Genomic DNA, 6,566 nt, shown 5'->3' with positions numbered 1-6,566 from the left:
CTACTTTCTTTCACTTTACCCTGTCTCCTAGGTTGAGCTATTAGGGTCCCCCAGAACCCCCCACACAGCAGGGGCTAGAGTAATGGCTCAGCGGATAAGAGCACTTGCTGCTCTTACAAAGGACAGTAGTTCACCTTCCAGCACCTACAATGGTGGTGCTCCAGGGGATCTGATACCCTCTTCTGACCTCTGAGGGCATTAGCGTCCATGTGCGCACACCCGCATGCACACACACACACACAATTAAAAGTTAAATATTTTAAAATAAAGATCTTTAAAAAAATTTATGTGTATGGATGTTTTGCCTGTATTTATGTTATGTATGTGCACCACATGTGTGCAGTGTCCTTGGAGGGCAAAAGAGGGCATCAGATCGAGTAGAAATGGAGTTACAAACAGCTGTCAGCTGCCATGGAGGTGCTGGAAACGAAACCTAGTCCTCTGCAAGAGAAACCAGTGCTTTTAACTGTGGAGCTATTTCTCCAGCCCTTAAAATAAAGGTGGCACATGCCTTTAATCCCAGGACTTGGGAGGCTGAGGCAGGTGGGAATCTGTGAATTCAAGACCAGGCTGGTCCAGAGAGTCAGTTCCAGGACAGCCAGGGCTACAGAGAAAGACCCTGTGACTTCTTTATGAGAAAACTATTCTACACATTCTTTTTTTAAAGGATGAGAAAAATGAGGCTCAGAGATCCCATCATTTGCCCAATGTCCTAGTTCTAGTAATGGAGGCAGGATTCAAACCTGAATGGTGTAACTCTAGAACGCTGCATTATCATACATCAAGTGAAATGCATAAAATGTGGTTCTTAGGTCCCTCACAGAAACAAATGCTAAAAATTCTGATTCCTGGGCTGGGCTATAACTCAGAGATCAAATGTCTGCCCAGCAAGCACAAGGCTCTGGGTTCAGTCTCCAGAACACAAAACTCCCTTCCCCCTTCCAGAAACATTCAGATTCCTGAGGTTTACTGCAGACTTAACGAATCACTAAATACCGAATGCCAGCGTCCAAGAGGAAATCAGCTCCGAGTTTTCCAATGGTCTTGTTTTTGTCTTCCTTCCTACCCCGTCTTTGCTGGGTGGTTTCTGATTCTGACCCAGCAGTGCTGGTAGCATTCACCACATGTCCTCTTCAAAGAGAGTTGCCTCCCCTCCCTTCCTCCTGCAGAACTTGGGGTTTGGCTTAGTTCCTTAGAGCCTCCCAACCCTCCCAGAGTGGACAGGACTCTGGAATTCTTGCCAGGCCTGGGCATGCTGTGTGCCAAGGGGAGTAGCCTTCAGCAGCCATTCCTCCTGTTCTGGCAGGTCACAGCAGGTTCCTTGAACCAGGCAAGATGTATGAACCAGAACAGGGAACCTTTAGGCCTCAGTTTCTCTCTGTATAACAGGAACAACCAGGGTTGTCTTTGCCCTTTCCTCCTCCCCAGGAAGTGTGCAGAACACAAAGTAGATTCTATCAGAAAGGATTCTGGGCTCCCAAGTAAGGCTGGTCACAGGACCAGCCTCAAGGAATCCCAAGAATAGCAAAATCTGAGGAATAATGAAGACAGGAGAGGAGCTGGAGAGGCTTTCTCTGGGTGGTGAGGGCTCTTGTGGAGATATGACTTATCATTGGCAGTGGCCTTTGAGCTTTTAGTGATGCAATTCCCCACTTTCTAGCAATCACCTCTGCCTACAACAGAGGGAGGTCCCTCCTCTCCAACACAGTGGACAAGGCCTTCTCAGTCTACGGCACCTTCACAAGTACACCTGAGAGATCTCTGTCTCTGTCTCTCTCTTCCCGATCTGGGAAAAGCAAGGCATTTGGAATGAGACAGACCTGGCTTTGAATCTTGGCCTTTTCATATTGTGTGACCTTTGTAAATTAACTAATGACTCTGAGTTTCTGCCATTCTCAAGTAGGACAAAGAGAATTCTTGTCTTTTCCCCATGCCCCTGACAAGTGATGAGGAGTGAGCAAGATAATTAGTAACCTGTCCTATCAAGTATTGGCAATGGGTTGCACAGACACAAGTGTTTACCCCTTTACCATGCAGTTTCCATACCTGGACCCACTCATATTCCAGACGACACACTGCAGAACAATCACAGTACTAATTCCGTAAGTTCGGAGCAGCCCCACTGCTCCGACCCTCATCACAGCTTAGCAAAAGCTTCGGCCTCTTCTTGGTTTGTTTTTTACTCACACCAGGACCCTGGGGACGTGTGAGGAACACAATAAAAGCTGGGCCAATCTGGCACTGTGCCCCACTTCCCTTCCACATAAAGGCTGTCTGCCGCCAGGCCAGGCATCTGGCCGGCAAGACTGGGCCATGACTTGCTCAGCATCTGCTGCTTTGCTTAAGAGACCTGCTAACAGGAAAGTGTCTGGTTCCTTTCCACCCTAAACAGGAAGTGCCTGCCACGGTGGGAGGACGGGGTAGCCTGGTCATTTAGAAGGAGTCTCCTGCTGCAGCTGGAAGGCCTGCTCTCGAGGAAGGCCGGAGGAACTGGGCCCCAGGGACCCCTCCCTTGCAAGGGGCGGAGTGCTGACAATGGCCACACACTGCCCGTGGCACTTGGCACAGAGCAGATGTCATTCTTTCAGCAAACACTCATGAGACGGTCACTTGTGCCTCCTGGGAGACATAGGACAGTTCTAGACAAGCTCTTCAAGTTTGAGGAGTTAACACACAAGACAGAAAGGCAGGTCATTTCTGTGTGGTGACACTCTTATTTACGCATTCATCGTACACAGGTTTCCCCCACCCCACCCCGACTTCCTTTTAAAAAATGCATACTGTTGGAGCTGGAGAGATGGATGGCTTCAGTCGTTAAGCGCACTTATTGGTCTTCCAGAGGAGCCGGGTTCAGTTCTCAGCACCCTAGGTAGCTCACAACCATCTGTAACTCCCCATTTCCAGAGGATCCAATGCCCTCTTTTGACCTCTGCCGGCACCAGGCATGCACGACAGGAAGGCAAAACACTCAATACACATAAAATCAAAATAAATAATCTTTTTTTATGTCTACCATTTTAGGTATTGTGGTGGGGTGCTGTAGGTTTGGAGAGAAATATGCCACGTATCACAGAACAAATTAAAAAAAAAAAATTGGAAAACCTCGAATCCTGTCACTGCCACAGGAGCTCACTGTGGCCTGGGTTTGACTCTGTTTTGAGCAATTACTTCGCTCGGCTTCTCCTTGTTGTGTGTCCGCCAGTCTACTTACATTTTCAAAAGAGCGGCCAGAGAAATCCTGGTCCAACGGGTCACACCTCTGCTCAATAGCTCCTTCTGACAACCTTTCCTCTCACCCTACGTAAATCTACAGTCCTTCAAATGTCCTTGCAAGGCTTGCATCAGTGGTGGAAGAGTTGGGGAGCTAACGGGGCAGTGGAGGCAACTCAGATATTACCAGTGGTAATAGGACTATACAAGCCACGGACGGGAAGGACAAAGGGAGGGGGTGGTTCTTGGAGCCAGGGATCAGGGCTTTGAACACTTCCCTCCTCCAGGAGGCAGGTGCTAGAGCTCAGGTCACCAGCGGAACCTGAAGCTGTGCTAAATCCCTGTGGAGTGACCTCCATTTCTCCTTGAGTTTTGTCTCCCATCAGTTTCCCATTGACAAATTCTATGCTGTGTGTGTGTGTGTGTGTGTGTGTGTGTGTGTGTGTGTGTGTGTGTGTGTGTTTGGTTTGTGTATTAAGTGTGTGTGCGCAGGTGCACATGCATATGTAGAGGTATTATGTGACAGACTTTTCCTGGGAAGACAAACACACACACACACCTATTCACCCTAGAAAGGGAGTACAGTATGGCTACATCAGAGTACAACGTGATAAACCAGTGAGTTCCACTGGGGTTATTTACAGGGCTATGGAGGTGGGATTATAATTTACAGGAACAGAACTGACTCAAAGACAGCTACATCACTCAAATCCACTCTAGCATGGCGACAGCTCACAAAAGCTGGAAACCTGGAGCACACTGCACAGCTTGCAGGCAGCTCAACCGGTTGGAATGCGTCTTTTCCTAGTGGCTCAGTCAGTCTGAGCCTCTTCCAGGAAGCTGGGCTTTGAGAAGCGTCTTCGTAGCTTGGCTCGTCTGAGAGCAACTCTCAGGAGTCACTCACATAGTCTTAGGGAAGAAAGGCCTGGCAAATCTGGTTGGTTTCAGGGACTTCCTGAAGTTGTTTGGAAATTATTTACTTCCTGTCTTAAGAAGTGTCTCTGCAGGTAGAATGTTTCACTCCCTGAGAAAATTGCTACATAAAGAGGCCAGAGATTAAACTCCAATGTCTTCTTCCATTGTTCTCCATTTTATTTACTGAAGAAGGGTCTCACTCTGAACCCAGAGCTCATTTAATTTGAGGAATCTTAGCTAGCAGCTTGCCTTGGGCATCCCCTGCCCTGAAGTGCTAGGATTCCAGGCAGACCACCATGATACCCAACATTTACGTGGGTAATGGGGGTCTTAACTCCGATTCTCAGGCTTTTCTCCCCAGCCCCTTACTTACCAATCCCAGTGGTAACGATTAAGCAATTTTAATTTAAAATATTTTTGTCTGAGGATTAAATCTAGTGCCTATAGCTCGCTAGGCATACAGCCAACCCAACCCCCACCCCCATGAGGGGGTTGCAGAGGACAGTGCCTCCTGCGAGGTCATGGGGGAACGGGCCAGAGGCAAACAAGCCCAGAAACAAGACTTCCCCAGAAACATTCTGCTAACACTGTTGGGTTCAACGTTCCTGCTCTCTTCTCTCAACATGGAGACCAAGGCCAGGTGAGTGGACATCACGAGAGTAGGAACAGCCACCATGGAGCGTTATGTGGGTGAAGACAAAGCTTGGTGCAGGTATCATCATGGCCCACTGGATTCATCTATGAGGCAAAAGCTTGGAAGGCAGAAGGGCACAGGGCTCCACCTGTGGTGAAGAAGGACCTGGAACAGTGTAGACATGGGAGGAGTTTCCAGTTTGGAGGGCAGGGACACTGTGCACAGATCACTGACCTTCGTCCAAAGGCTGGTAGGAGCCCTGCTTCTATCCCTAATTGGCCACGGGAACTTGATCAAAGCGTTCACCTCTCTGAGTTTCACGGTTATCATCTACAAAATGTAGATCCCTATTTCACAAGCCTGTCCAGAAAAATTAGAGATAATGGATATAGAAAACTAATTGTCACTCCTAAATTAAGTCCCTCAGAAGCTCCCATTTTCTTCTTTAATTAATTAATTAACTAATTAATGCATGCAGAGGTCAGAGGACAACATGCAAGAGCCAGTTCTCTCCTTCCACCATGCAGGTTCCAAGGATGGAACTTAGGTGGTCAGGTTTGGCAGCAAGTGACTACCTGGTGAGCCATTTCACTGGTCCTCAAGTTCCCATTTTTTAAAATTGTCATGTCCAAAGTCATCCATAAAGCATACAAGGCTTTCCAGAGTAGCTGCTGCCTTTTTAATTTTTTTTTTTTTAAATTTCTGAGACAGGGTCTTTGTAGTCCAGGCTGGCCTCACATTTAGGATCCTCCTGCCTCAGCTTCCTGTGTGCTGGGATTATACACATGCATCTCCATGTGCACATGCCTACTTGTCATGACATTTCTTATCTTCCCTCATCCCTGCCACTCCATCGACAAGCCAAGGAGGGCCACTTACAGTGCCCCGAAGTGCCCTCTCTCCTGATCACCACTGCAGCCCACTTTGTTTGGAATACCCACCTGCTAATTCCTGTTCTTTCTTCAAAGCTCAGTTTAGGAGGCACCTCAGGCAAGATCTTTCCTTGACGATCCTACCTTCCTATGGATGAAGTGTCCAGTTTTTAAAACGTCTTCCACCCCTAGAACATTCAAATCCAGTAACTGGTAGGAACCACGGGTCTGCACCATGCCTATTACATGACTGCAGTTTCTGGAGGGCAGTGGCTGGGTGTGTTTCTCTGTCTTTGGGACTTCCCAGGTCCTACACACAGAGCAGGCCTTAGGAAAGGGAAACTGAGTGAATAAGTGAATAAATCATGATATAAACGTAAGCAGTCAAAGATGAGCAACACTGTTTTTTTTTTTTTTTTTAAATTAAAAACAATGGGCTGGAGAGATGGCTCAGCGGTTAAGAGCACTGGTTGTCCTTCCAGAGGACCGAGGGTTCAATTCCCAGCACACACACACACACACACACACACACAGCAGCTCACATTCGTCTGTAACTCCAGTTCCAGGGGACCTGACACCTTCATACCAATGCACATAAAATAAAGTTAAGTAAATTATTAAAAAGATAAAAACAAAACAAAAAACTAACTTTCTTCCTCCTGTGACCTGACTACCGATACTGCACAAGCTCTCCTCCTCTGGGTTTGTTTCCTCAATACAGGTGCTCAAGTTATATGGCTTGTAGTAATGACAGACTTTTTATTTCTTTAGCCTTGCTTGTTTGGACCTGCCTGGAGGTTTCTATAATCTTCCATCTATACAGCTGAGGGCATAATGAGGAGAAATGACCTCATGCCCTTTTCTGACCTCAAGTATCAATTCTGAACTTATGTTGTCACTCCATCCCAATCTGTTCCTCTTGGTCCCTATCACAG

This window comes from Peromyscus californicus, unplaced genomic scaffold (assembly GCF_007827085.1).
Source record: "Peromyscus californicus insignis strain IS unplaced genomic scaffold, ASM782708v3 Scaffold_3__1_contigs__length_106647218, whole genome shotgun sequence".
Classification (NCBI taxonomy): Eukaryota; Metazoa; Chordata; class Mammalia; order Rodentia; family Cricetidae; genus Peromyscus; species Peromyscus californicus.
The sequence above is the reverse complement of the archived record's forward strand: the minus strand, read 5'-3'. Positions refer to the sequence as shown.